The 14319-nt window shown below is 44.1% G+C and overlaps 1 protein-coding gene across 12 annotated transcripts in view; it reads left to right on the forward strand.

Annotated features, from left to right (window-relative positions):
* Window positions 1–14319, forward strand: part of RASGEF1C (RasGEF domain family member 1C) — a 116516-nt gene that overhangs the window by 7215 nt on the left and 94982 nt on the right. The window contains exon 1 of one of the 12 annotated variants that reach the window (XM_073355430.1): window positions 13698–13818. The exons of the other annotated variants lie outside the window; for them this stretch is intronic. The gene's annotated coding sequence lies outside the window, so the exon portion shown is untranslated. Of the gene's footprint in view, window positions 1–13697; window positions 13819–14319 lie in introns of those variants that run through there. 12 annotated transcript variants of the gene reach the window in all.

Genomic DNA, 14319 nt, shown 5'->3' on the forward strand with positions numbered 1-14319 from the left:
CAGCAACTCAAGGATGTCAGCTGTGAGAACAGTATTTATCAGCTAACTGGTGCTGTACAGTATGTTCCAGGAGGAACTCTAAACGCTGAATTGACTTACCATGGTCCTGATCCGAGAAAGGATCTCTGTTCAGGGATGTGTTTAAAGTCCTACTGAATTCAATGGAACTTAAGATGATGTTTGCAGTTAGGCATGTGACCTCAAATCTGGCCCATGGTTCCCCAGGTAGTGCTTAGGCCACAGTGACCATCCCACAGCTCACCTGAGCAACTGGAGAAGGGAACCAGTGATTTGCTAGCTCACAAATGGCTCTTCCCCTGAAGCTCCTGATTGGGGGAAAATATCCAGCACCCCTGATTGGCTGGGGAGCTCTATATAAGCTAGGAAGAGGCACAGGAAAGAAGTTATCTGAGCAAGGAGAGGAATCCCTGCCTGCCAGCCACTATGGACCTTTCCTGCTTCCCTGATTCCTGAGCCCTGCATTCCTGCTTGCTTGTGGTTCCTGTCCTTCTTATCCCAGACCCCCAGCTGTTCCTGCTTTCTGCCTCACTCCAGGTCATAGGTGCTGCATCTGCAGTCATATAAACCGCATACAGCATGTGTGGTATGGACAGCATCTTCCATGCTAAACATTTATAGCAATTTATCTTATATGAATCAAATCAGGTTTAAGAGAAATCCACATATACAGGAAGATACAAAGTTCTGCAGTGTTGTAAACTGAAGGTCTGATGCTTCTTTATGTCGAGATACCCCAATACAGGTTATCAGAATGATGAGTATGCACATATGGAGTTTCCCTCTAACTCTTCTATTGGATGGGGGATCCACCAGAGGCAAATGGCATCTGCTCAGTGGACTGTTGACTGCTCCCTTCCTTTCTTTGTTCCCCACTATCGCTGGACAGCATGCTTGCATCCTACAGGGGTCATGCTGCTGGGACTCTGCTATCCCATAGCTGCCCCTGGAACCACTCTTAAGAAAGTTTCACGCAATAAGGGGAAATAAGTACAAGTTACTATGCTCCATGGATTTGAGAGAAGTGGGGAAGAATCTGCAGACACCTCCTGGCCCTCTCTACTCTGTCCCTCCCAATCTGTGGACAGGGAACCCGGTAGAATCTTCTTATCCATGTGTACAGATGGAAGAAGGGGGCTGAAGTTTCAGTCATATGGATCATTTATAGTTGGAATATTAGATTCATATTATATTAAATAATGTATCAAAGCTACACAGACAGCTGCAAATACCGAATCCCCTGGTTACTGAAGATCAGGCACATGTGAAGATTGTAATGCATCTGTTGGAAAAACTATTCTGTGACCAGATGACTGAGTGATTTAAAGCCCTGATTCAGCAAAACACTTAAGCACCTGCTTAACGTTAAGCATTTGTTCCGGTCCCAACCTCCCTCCCCCGTTCATCAAAATTAAATGTGCATAAATCACATTAACTTTAATATCCTAAATACATTCTTTATAATATTGGATACAATGTAGGTTCCTTAATTTTCATCTCTAGGATAAGTAACTGGTTATAAGATATGATTACATAATATATGTATACAATTAGGAAGTCATAGTCTTCTGCTTTTAATCTTATTATTTATCAATACTGCATAGTAAATCAGTAACGCATGTAATCATCCACACTGTTTAGTTTGTACACTGCAGTACAACTGTGTGTATTACTAAATAGTTTGCAAAAAGAAAAGGAGTACTTGTGGCACCTTAGAGACTAACCAATTTATTTGAGCATGAGCTTTCGTGAGCTACAGCTCACTGCATCCGATGAAGTGAGCTGTAGCTCACGAAAGCTCATGCTCAAATAAATTGGTTAGTCTCTAAGGTGCCACAAGTACTCCTTTTCTTTTTGCGAATACAGACTAACACGGCTGTTACTCTGAAACCTACTAAATAGTTTGTATTTGTTTTTAATAGTAAAGCCCCATTTAATAATATTAAGTACCTTTCAAAAGTGGATTGATCACATGGAAAGCATACATCCAAGAGTGATCCTTGCTAATGAAAATAGCTTGGATTCTTTTCACATGGAAGGCGTTGTATGATGCTGCTATTGTTAGGTAATTTAAAGGTCATTGATTGCAAATTAATATGCTTTGGAGAGTTTACCACACTGTCATATTCAGGAGAATATTCAGGCGTATAGAATCTATTGTAAAAAATATACAGGTTTCAAAGGGGCAGTTTTGATGAAATGTCACTGATTGCATCAGTCAGAGAGAACTCTCTCTTGGGATATATATGTGGGAACTCTCTCTTGGGAGCTAATAGTTTTGTGTATTATCGCAAGGTACATTCTGTAAATGGAACTGCAAATGACAGCAGTGATATGAGAAAATGTAGTCATAAAATCCAACTCTAAACATAAAATACAAATCCAGCAGCCATTAGGGGAGTGTGCACATTTAACTAACAGTCTAACCCAGGCTATTCTTATAAAATAGAAATAAAGTATAAACTAGGTGAGATGTACAATAGACCTAACTTTCCCCTCTCATCCATTTTGCACTGAGGGAGCTCCATTGACTTCAGGAGAGTTATTCCTGAATTACACCAGTGTGAACAAGAGGCGAATCAAGCCCTGTATATTATATTTGAATTCTAAAACACAAGCATCTTGGAAACTTTCTGTTAAAGCCCTAGATCTGGTGTTTTTGTACTAGGAAAAAATACCGTTGGTAGGGTAAACAGTTTGGCTTTTCTAATTTTCATGGCCAGATGGGAAGATTTACTCCTAAGCACCTACAACGTCATCCATCTCTCGAGTCTTTCCATTGTCATTAATGGGATCAAGCCATTAAAAGTGAACTTCAGCAGAGATACTGAGGCAAGCACTATCCTTATCAGCCCTTTGGAGTCAATAAGTCAGTCAATGTCAACACAACAGATCTAGCAGGAGCTGGAGTAAGAGTTTAAATGTCATAGTGAGGAAGAGCATGTCATCAGGAGTGTTTCTCTTGCAAAGCGTGAGTTAAATTGATATAAATCCAGAGTCAGTCCAGCGATTTATTTATCCATTGGAGTTACTCTGGATTTATACTGGTGTAACTGAGATTAGAATCTGGCCTTTTGAGCTTTGGTAAATGAAAGTAGGAATGTTTCTCCCACAAAGCGGAAATACCCCTTTGAATGTTTGTATTTTAAAAGAGAAAGTTCTGCTGGCATTGCTGGCCAAGTGATGTTTCAAAGGTATTTTTAAAATTGTACCTACTTTCTAATAGTTGCCGTTAATAAGACACCTGTGTTCGTTTTTATAGGCTTAATTGTGCACATGGGTTGCTCTACAATTTGGTTCATTACATTTTGCATATGTCACATCTCCCACACAAGTGTACAAATACAATTAAAAAACATGGGTGTATGTTGAAGGAAAAACAACCCAACCTATACAGCCACATTCATAGGCATTTAAGGAGGTAAAATGAGAAATCCAAGGTTCTGTCAGTAGAAAAACTTTGATTTTGATGTTTTCACAGGGTCAATTTAAAAAAATCCACCTGGCAAGTGACTTTTATGAGCACATGGAGCGAGGAATGTGTAAAGGGTTTTAAATGGTTGGGATTGAGGAAATGCATGACAACTGCACCCTGTAAAATGATATGCATGCTAAGGAGCAAATGTTATTCTTGAGATGACAAACGCATCTGTGTAGGTACAACTGCGCTATGCTAACTATTTTTGATAGTGAAAGTCCCATTGAGCATCTTGATGTCAGTGGTAACAGAAATATATTTGCACTTTACGGCCACAAAGGGATGAAATTAAGTAAAGGGAAACGCAGATGGCATAGCAGGAAAAACTGTCTAAAAGTGAGACCCGTTTAGCCTCCCAAGGGAAAGGTGGGCGGGAGCCCCACCACATGGGTCATTCAGCATGCTCTGGGTGAAGCCCCCAACATTCTAATGCACTGACTGAGGGGAGTCGACTAGGACTGTCCCCTTCACGAGTCCTCCAGATAGTGCAGGAGGTGTGAAAACTGTCACTGCACCGGCCTGTTTGTGTCAGTGGGAAAACGAGCACTTTGTCAGAGCACCGGGCCAAATTCAGGGCCAGTGGCATTCCAAGGGGGATGGGTTTGAACAATTGGCTTTTACACATCACAGAACCACAGATGGTTTATTCCCCCTCCAGGAGTATGAAGTGAACTGTGCCAGGCCAGGGTATACGTCATCCTGTGGTTTGTGGTTTAATGTCCTCTGTGTGACCATGGCTACGGGGGTGATGCGCTATTTTCCAAACAAGTTCTTAAAACAGCCAACAGCAGTCCTGTTATCCTGACAGAGATGGGAAGATGGGCTTGCTGTAAATCCGTACAGAGAGATTCATGCCTGGGTTTGTCGCATGGATTTATTTAATCTTAATGCGATCACCTGTTTATAACTCCTCCTGGGCTGCTGAACCTCCCAGTTCCACACGTCTGCAGGTTGAGCATTCTTCCCCTTGTTAGCTTGAAATGCGGTCTAGTGTCATCAGGTCTGGGAGTAATTACAGGGTCTGTACTGGAGATAGGGATGGACCTTTGATGCTGCAGGATTTAGGATTGCTAAACTAGGCCAAGGAAGTCTTTCCATTCTCTGAGGGTCTGTCTTCACTGCAGGGTTAACTCAGGCTCTTATTCAGATATGGCCCCTTGCCCAGCTACTGTCCGTACACACAAACCTCTGACCCATGCTTTAAACCTGGGTTAGCTGGCCTGGCTAGAGATAGAGGCTAGAACCTGGCTCCACTTTCGCTCAGGCTGGCAACCAGACCACTTTGCAGTGTGGATGCAGAGGAATTAACTCAGGTGCTGATAGTCCTTCAATGCCTTCCCCAAACTCCACCAGGGCCATATTTTCTTGCTCTCTGCCTACTCCCTTCTGCTCCAGATGTCACCTCCCAGTTTATGCACACCGGTTCAGCATTTAAACCCCCACATTTGCCTGCTGCCTTTCTGCTGCACGTAAACAGAGATGGGAAAATTATCCTCTCAGAGTGCTGCCAGCCGGCCAGAAACTGACGCCAAGGTTCGGGTGGACCTCTGGTGTGAGGTCAGTAAGAGCCCAGATTAGGGGAGATATATTTGAAATCTGTAGTTCTCAGTTAGCTGGCAGACACGACCTTGGTGCAGGAGAAAATCAAAGCCCTCCAGACAACATACCAGACGACCAAAGGTCACAGCTCCCTGCCTTGGACAATATGCTGCGAACTGATGAATAGAACGGTGCCACTCAGGGCAGCACTAAGAGCCATGGAATGTGCCCCAGAAGTCCTAGCCCCCATCCCCCACTCCATGGATGAGTGCGGCATCAGTGTGGACACAACTACTCAGTCTGGCTCAGGTGTGGATTTGCAGTGTGGATGCTCACACCTGGACTAGGCTAGCTCAGGTACCCAGCCAGGGTTAACTTTTCAGTGAAGACATTGGGCTGTCTTGGTGTAGACTGCTCACAGGAATAGAGATCCACATAGGATAGGGTAAACTAAACAGGCTTTCATTAAAATACAAACACTACTGTCAGCAGCTCAGCACATACACATTCACAGAGAACTCATGTACCAGTGTCCCTTCTTGTGCCTCTTTTAAAGAGACTGTGCACTAGTTATCCAACTGTGCATGAATACAATACAGACATGCTGACACCCATGAAACCTATGCATTGTATTGACTTGACCAGGAACTTTAATCACAGAAAAATCAATACAACATTTTTACAAGTGACATTTAGTTTTTTAACGATACAGTGTTTCATACTAGACTTTGGGTCGCTGTAAGTGGGTTCTTCGGTGCTATACTGAAGATAAAAAGACATGTTAATATAGTAGAAGAGCCCTACATTAAATATTAGCAATGAACGATAGAACCCTTTGGAAGTTATTTATATCCTGAGCCAGAAAGCAAGAGCTGTTCCACCATAACAGCCAGGGGCTCAGTCTGGTGGATATTACCCATCTTCTTTCTCCTTTATTAGACTATTTTATTCTTGTCTGTGTGTATTTTGAGGGGGGCGAGAAACTGTTTAATTTTTTCAAAGATATCAACTAGCTCAATGTTATTTAGAAACACATACACTGTCTTAACCAGAACTATTATACAGAAAAGGTAAAACATGTGTGATTGTCAGTAGAGGCTATTTAAGGACACACTACATCTGCAACGGGGTAAAGAAAAGGCTGAATTGTGCGTTTCACCTTGACTCAGCAAGCTCAGGATGTTACTATTGATAATGGACCAGCATAAAAAGAGTGTGACTAGATCAAAGGAATATTGAAAACATTGAGGTTCCAGTATTTTATGACCTGCTGGGGCTAGAAAAACTGAAATACTTCAGTAGAATTTCTGGGAATCCAATGTTGAAGTGTTGGTTTCTTGCCCTTCCAGATCATGAGATTTTGTGCTTTTAGTATCCCGTTACACTGATTGTCGTCTTGCTCTTTCCCACTTGAATTTGAACATGAGTGTTGGCCATTTTGAATTAATCATCTAGTAATTAATACTATGTACCATTAGTCTCTAATTGTAGTGGTTCATAACAAAACTGATGCAGAAAAAATGGTAATCAGAAAGGTGTGACTCTAAGGTCTGAAATCTCACTACCTTGGAGGGCTGCCGCTAGAGGCTCTTTGCTATCTGAGTATAGATGTTTTCAGGGCTGCTAAATTTTTTCAAACATTAGGCCTGCACCAGTAAGCAGAAAAAATTGCTTTCTGATTTAGAAGTGCCTGACTTATTGCAATTTCTTGCAAAAGTATTGCAAGCAATTACCTTTTGAGTCATCAGAACTACAGAAAAGTTGAATTACAATACTCAGACTCTCTCTCTAATCAACGTGTGTGTGTGTGATATGTACCATTCAGAAAATTAAATGTTGTATCAAAGAACTGGTTTAGAAACATCAATTTAAAAGGGGAATAGGCAGAAATTAATTACGAAAGAAACAAATCTCACCTTTTTTCCTTGGAAAGATCAGAGAAGTCTGTGCTCACAAATTACGTTTGCCAGTTCTCCGACCACTCATCAGTATTCCTTTTCTGAAAAGCAAAAACAGAGACTGTCAGTGTAAGACATCGTTTCAGTGTAGAGATTGTTTACTGCTTATAAAAATAAAATAATGAAAAGCTGTAAATATGCCCCATGCTCCCGTATTGCATGTTGCTGTGGGGAAATATTTCAACATTTGTTGTTCAGACTGCCTCACATTTTATGACCCCACCTGAAAAATGTGGCACTTTCATAGGAATTATATAAAAACAGCAACAATACCCAATGTGATCAGGCAAACACTAGAGACAAATAAACATTCCCAAGGGTTTGTTGTCACTGGAGTAGAAGCTTCACATCCATGTTTTGGTTTTCAATGCTTATTATACCTCTGTTAGGACTGACTGCTTAGACTGACCCTATGGATAGCTATGTAGATAGACCAGCTGTTTCTTCCCCCATGGCACTGGGAGCAGGTGTTTGTGCTAATGAATTCTCAGGGCTTTGCCCTTGAGGGAAAGAATCCTTTCTCTAACCCCCTTCTCCTATGCATCGCTTGGCTACTCAGGTTGTTTGAATAGTACCAGGATTTGATCCTGAGTGCAGAAAGGTGAGCTCAGCCTTCAGGAACAGACACAGGAACTCCCAATAGAGACTCTACGGGGCAAAAGCCATCCACTACACACTGTCTGCCAGAAGCAGAATCAAGTTTAACCCCCTACACGTGTGAATCTAGTTACTAGTGATGGCTGGGGATGTCAGAGGTTATTTTTGTTGCAGCTAATGAGGGTGGACCTAAGGTGCTTTTGGTAGCTGGGAAAGGGAGAAAAGGGTGTCCATGCCATCCTCTCCCCCAGACATGCCAGGCTGTTTTGGTTCAATATAAAAAGGGGAGCATGTGACATTAAAGAGCACTGCAGTAAACAGCGTCGACCCATCTCCTTTCCCTTTCACATTTCCAGCCAGTCCCAAACCCTTCACTGTATTTTCTCCTTAAATCTGTGTCCAGCAATTCTGCTGCCCATAGCAAAATCAACCACATTAACCTCAGCAGCTGGCAACAAAAGAGTTACGTGCCCGGGGGAACACCAGAGGGTTGCCCGGGAGGACTTAGAGTAAGTCTCGTTATTACAGTACAAAAAGAAAAGGAGGACTTGTGGCACAAGTCCTCCTGTTCTTTTTGCAGATACAGACTAACAAGGCTGCTGCTCTGAAAGCTGTTATGGTACATTCTCACCAGTCTGAGCCCTGCTCATCCAAATGCTGTCCTTTCACTTCGCTCTTTTTTGAAGAGGACACGCCGTAGAGTTAGTTTGTGGAGGGATTGCTTTCCGTAAATTTGGGAGATGAAACCCCTTTTTTCCTGGAAATGGCCTGGAAACCCCAAAGTTAGACTTTCATTTCCCAAAAGCTGTTTCCGTTTCCCAGCTTTGAAACTAGGGCATGAAAATCCCTCCTCTTCAGGACTAACCCTGAAGTCTCCAAATGCAGTGCTCATACACATCAGGTGGTGAAACCGACAAAGCCCATGCAGCACAGCGGTCACTGCTGTTAATGGATATTGAACTCCTCCTGTCTGATGGCAAGTTATATCCTGCTCTGCAAATGAGCAGCTTTGTGGCTGGCAGAGCTGCAGATGACAGGACAGCTTGCTAATGCATTAATTCACATTCACACGCACAGTATTCTCAGAACTGCTCTCTGCTTGTCATTCAACAGATAGCGTCACTCCGTGTGATTATTTTTTCCCCCCAAACATCTTCTGCTGAGTTCTGATTTTAAAAAACACCTTAGTCTTTTGTCACTGCCAGCAGCTTTGCTCTGACCGGCCACATTGTATTTCTTACATGACAACAGCCTGCTATGAAACGAATTGATGTAATGAATTAATGCATGGTTCAGTCTTTAGAGTCAGCTTTATTTATTGCATGGATTCCAAAGGATATGCATGTCCCAGCTATGTCCAGACTTCTGCATGAAATGGTAGTTCTAATGCAGAGATAATCAGCCTCTGATTTATTTATATTGATATAGATTAAAACTGCGTCAGCTAGGGTATAAAATAAACACACCCCCATCTCATTTCCATGAGGAATAGTAACTCTGAATTTTACATTTCTTGTCTCCCACAAACCACTATAAAACGCCCTGTGTGTGTCTTTAAAGTGTCCATTCACCATGGTGTTTAAATAGAAAGGATGCACTATTTTTTTCTATTCAGTCGGAGAAATGTGTTTTTGTTTAAATGGTGTATTGTGAAACGTGCATTTTCATACTATTTTAACTATATTCAGGAAAAAAAGTCTTAATTTCTGAATAGATAGTAGAAACACTCATTTCTCCCACTGCACAAAACAAAAAGAATGTCTTTCCAGACATCTCCATCAGAGGTGGTAGGAGATTTCCATTTTAAAAACAACTAGGATAAAAAAAAAGTTAGCTTTTACAAAAAGTACCTGGGTTGGGGGGATAAGAAATATTGGAAAAGATTGTTTTGGTCCTTGTTATCTTTCCTCTACCTGTTCTCGATTGTGACAGATTGATTTCCAAACTACTGTGGGAGTGCAGGTAGCTTTCTACAATCATCATCAAGGCAAATCCCAAAGGGACGTTGCCTCTTTGCAGATCAGGCACCACCTGGATTGATCTCTGGCAAGGTCCTGCTGGTGGTCTGGCTGGATATACAGTTTATGGCCATCGCTGGCAGTCTCATCGTGCCACCAAAGCTTTTGGTGCACATGGGAATGCAGGCCATGTCATGGCATTCCTTGGTACACACACTTTGGAATTCATTGGTCTCTCATCCTAATAAAGTATCTGTCGCCAGAGAGCTGCCGAAGCTGAACCAGTGCTGATGGGAGTGGTTGCTAGATTTGGCTTTGAATGTCCTCATTTCTGATCTTGTCCTGCCACTTGGTGTAAGAGCAGAAGATGAAGACAATAAGAAATGAAAACGTCAGTCTGACATTCTCCAGCCTTCCTCAATGCCTACCTTTTACTTCCATACAGCAGAGTTGGTATAACTGTGGTTCTGTAGCTTCACAGCAAGCTTGATGTCACAATGAAGGGCCTGAACGAGAACCCACATCTTTCAGCATGTTCCAATGCTGTCTAGGAGGCTACCCAAATATTTGGCAGTTGACACCTTCTTGATATCCTGTCCAGAAACAGGAATACCGAGCTGGCTGTATTCTCAAGTTGGAGGCTGCTTAATGATGATGGCCAGGGATTTAGTTTTATTCTGATTTATAGCCAGACCAGTGCTGCTGCTTCCCTGACCAGATCAGCCATCAGCTGTAGTGATTCACCACTAATGGATCCAGGAAGACAGTGTTGTTGGCATATTCGAGATCTCAGAGTAGAATTGTGTTCAGCTCAACAGCAGCAACAGCTGCCTCATGATACTTATCCATCAACCAGTCAGTGCCAATGATGGTAGACAACGGTGGTGACAGAACACAGCCTTGCCAAACTCCTATGGAGGCAGCTTTCTACAAAACAGGTTTTAAATGAACCTATGTGAAATGCCAGGGGCTTGATTCTCTACTTCATTACACCAGTTTTGCTGATGTAAAACAGGAGGATCAGACCGTAGGTGGACATCCAACCATCTTCTGCATGTGACAGATGCACTTGCCAGCAGCCATTTAAACAAGATGCCCAGTTCTGTATATCTCTGCAGTCTGCACCACAAAGCAGTTGTCTGAGGCCTTGTCTCGACTACAAAATTAAGTCCACCTTAGTTAGGCCGATGTACAGTCACTGCAGTAATTACTGTGGTTTTTGATGTCCACACTGCGCTCCTTCTGCTGGTGGTGCGCCTCCTCACCAGATGGGCTTGCACCGACTTAAGTGGGGCAGTTGGGGGGGGACGGACGGGGACTGTGCAAGCTGTGAGCCTTGTGCAGGGCTGACGGCCAACAGGCCATGTAAGTAACCCTGTATCTACACAGACACTGCGTCACCCTAACTACATTCACCTAAGCACTATGCCTCTTGTGGAAGTGGAGTTATTAGGTCGGTGTAGTAGGCGACTTATATCGGCGGGAGCAACGTTGTAGTGAAGATGCTTACAGAGTAAGCTCTGTAGAGTAGGCCAGAACAGAGTGAGTGAAGCAGGGCTTGGGACTGAAAATTAGTGTTCCCCCCTGTTGTTTGTATCTGTAGAGTGGAATTTTATAGGAATTCTAGGGCAGGGTTCAGCAACCTATGGCACGCGTGCCAAAGGTGGCTCGCGAGCTGATTTACAGTGGCCCTGGGGTCCTGGCCGACGGCCCTGCTCAGCCCCGCTGCCAGAGAGGGTTCCGTCTGCCGGCCCCTGTAAATGTAAAATGTATGACTGGCACACACAACCTTAAATTACAGCGAATAAATGAAGACTTGGCACACCACGTCTGCAAGGTTGCCAACCCCTGACCTAGGGCATTGTTTGCCACGGCAATTCCAATTATGAGAAAATATTTTTGGTTTTGTTTCTGAACCGTCTTATTATTCTGTTGACATGTACAAAAGCTAGGGTTGCCAGGTGTCCAGTTTTCAACCTGGATCGCCTGGTCGAAAAGGGACCCTAGCGGCTCTGGTCAGCACCGCTAACCGGGCCTTTAAAAGTCCGGTCGGCGATGCTGCAGGGCTAAGTCCCTACCTGTCCTGGCATTGTGCTGTGCCCCGGAAGCAGCCAGCAGGTTCGGCTCCTAGGCAGAGGGGCCACAGGGCTCTGCATGCTGCCCCCGCCCCAAGAACCAATGGCCAATGGGAGCTGGCGGGGCGGTGCCTGTAGGCAAGAGCAGCGTGCGGAGCTTCCTACACCCCCTCCTCCCCACCTAGAAGCTGGACCTGCTGGCTGCTTCCAGGGTGCAGCGCGGAGCCAGGAGAGGCAGGGAGCCTGCCTTAGTCCCGCTGCGCTGCTGACCGGGAGCCACCTGAGGTAAGTCTGGGCCTCAAACTCCTGCCCCAGCCCTGAGCCCCCCCAAACCCAGAGCCCCCTCCTGCATTCCAAATCCCTCACCTCTGGCCCCACCCCAGAGCCTGCACCCCCACCCCAGAGCCTGTATCGCCTCCTGCACCCCAACCTCCTGCCTCAACCCACAGCCCCCTTCTGCACTCCGAATCTCTCAGCCCCACCCCCCAGCCTGGAGCCCCCTCCTGCACCCCAACCCCCTCATCCCCAGCCCCACCCCGGAGTCCCCCCCCATCACACACCCCAACCCCCTGCTTTAGCCCAGTGAAAGTGACTGACGGAGTGGGAGAGCAAGCCACCAAGGGAAGGAGAATATAGTGAGTGGGGGGTGCGGGCTCGGGGAAGGGGCAGGACTAGAGTGTTTGGTTTTGTGCAATTAGAAAGTTGGCAAGCCTAACAAAAGCTGCATAACATCATAATGGCCCTGTCAAATAAGCCAATGAGAGATACAGTTGTTCTCTCATTGTGCCTAAGGAACCCATCTACATTATTATTGTTATTTATTTAGTCATGTTTAAACACAGTTGTGAACAACTTCTGCCAAGTTTTTCTTGCTTGTATAGATAAAAACAACTCGCTTAAAGTTGTCCCAGTTAACATTGTTTCATTATTAGATTGCTGATCTATTATAGAACATACTCGTTTAAAGTTGCGCAATGTTCCGTTATGAGGTTGTTTGGCTCACCTCGCTCCGCCCACCCGGCACTCCTGCTGGGGAGCAGGCAAGTCCCCAACCCCACTCCCCAGCTGGAGTGCCAGGCAGGTGGAAAGCGGCAAGCCCCCATACCCCAATCCAGCACCCACTCCTTGGCGAGAGCACCGGGCGGGCAGAGCGGGGCAAGCCCCCGAGCCCTGACCCCGCTACGCCCCTGCCTAAATCAAGCTTCACAATCATCACTGGTGAGTACAGTATTAAATTGTTTGTTTAAAATTATTTAAAACTGATCCTGTATATGTATATCATGTCTTTTGTCTGGCAAATTTTTTTTTCCCTGGAACCTAACCCTCCCTATTTACATTAATTCTTATGAGGAAATTGGATTCGCTTAACATCGTTTCACTTAAAGTAGCATTTTTCAGGAACATAACTACAACATTAAGCAAGGAGTTACTGTATAACCAATTTAGATAACCCTGTTTTAACAGTGACAGAATCATAGTTTAAAGCATGGCTCTTTAATGCAGCTGTATCATGTTTTTCCTGCCTATGGAAAAAGCTGTTATAACACTGTTAGACCGTAGTTATGTTTAAGCGTGACTGGGAATAGATGGGATCACAGGCAAAAGGAAGAACGTTTTGGAAAGAGAGAATCTTCATCAACTCCAACATCTCCTTTTTATGCCATTAGAATAAGGTATGTATGTGTATTAGAAATGCAAAGGTCTTAAACTGAGAATACCTAATACGGAAGTACAGTTAAAGCACAGAATGGATTTAGTTAAAACAGTTGTTACAAAAAAGTCAGAGAATCGGTGCAGTAAGAGGAGGATGCACTGAAGGTCATTCACTTATGCATTAATATATTGATTATCCTGTGGATAATGTATTTGCATAACTTTGGCCTTCTGGTAACAATGGGGAATACATGGGGGGGAAATCCGAGGAAAATATTCCAAAGGATAAATATTGACTCTTCTTCCTGATATTCTAGAAATGAAGGTTCTGATGGCTATTACATTTTGTTCCAAGAAGATGGATCCATTATTCCATCGCATAGCTCTCAGCATCCTGATGACTAAAGGTGAAGAGATGGGTCTGGGACAAAGACCCAAAAGGAGTGAGAGAAGAAAACTAACAATTTCAGAACCTTAAAATGAGGAGGGATCATATATGCAAAAGCTCACATTTCTCATGCGAATGATTTACCTCAATAAAAGTAAGTGCAGTGTCGCAGTAAGAGATGGCGTTGAATGCAGGCTCTGGCCTCTGTACTGAGGGACAGTAGAGTGGCATGTTCCATACTGCACTTGGATGATGATGATAATTATTGTAATAGTTGATGATATTTGCATTTCCATAGCACCTAAAAACCCCAATCAAGGATCAAGCTCCCATTGGATTAGGTAGAATACATGTACAGACCACGCCTATTTGGTCTGGTGCTCTGTCCTTCTCTAGTGGTTGTAAAGCCATATAGCAATTGATGAGAATGCTACACCTTGACTTAGGCTATGTCTACTCTACCACTTGTGGGGGCAAAACGTATGTCACTCAGAAGGGTGAATATTCCACCACCCCCAAGCGACATAAATTGTGCCAGCATAAGTGGTCGTGTGCACAGCGCTATGTCGGCAGGAGAGCTTCTACTGCTGACATAGCTTCTGCCGCTCACGGTGGTACAAGTGTACTGCTGCAGCGCGGTGAGTGTAGGCATGCC

Source organism: Lepidochelys kempii, chromosome 8 (assembly GCF_965140265.1).
Source record: "Lepidochelys kempii isolate rLepKem1 chromosome 8, rLepKem1.hap2, whole genome shotgun sequence".
Classification (NCBI taxonomy): Eukaryota; Metazoa; Chordata; order Testudines; family Cheloniidae; genus Lepidochelys; species Lepidochelys kempii.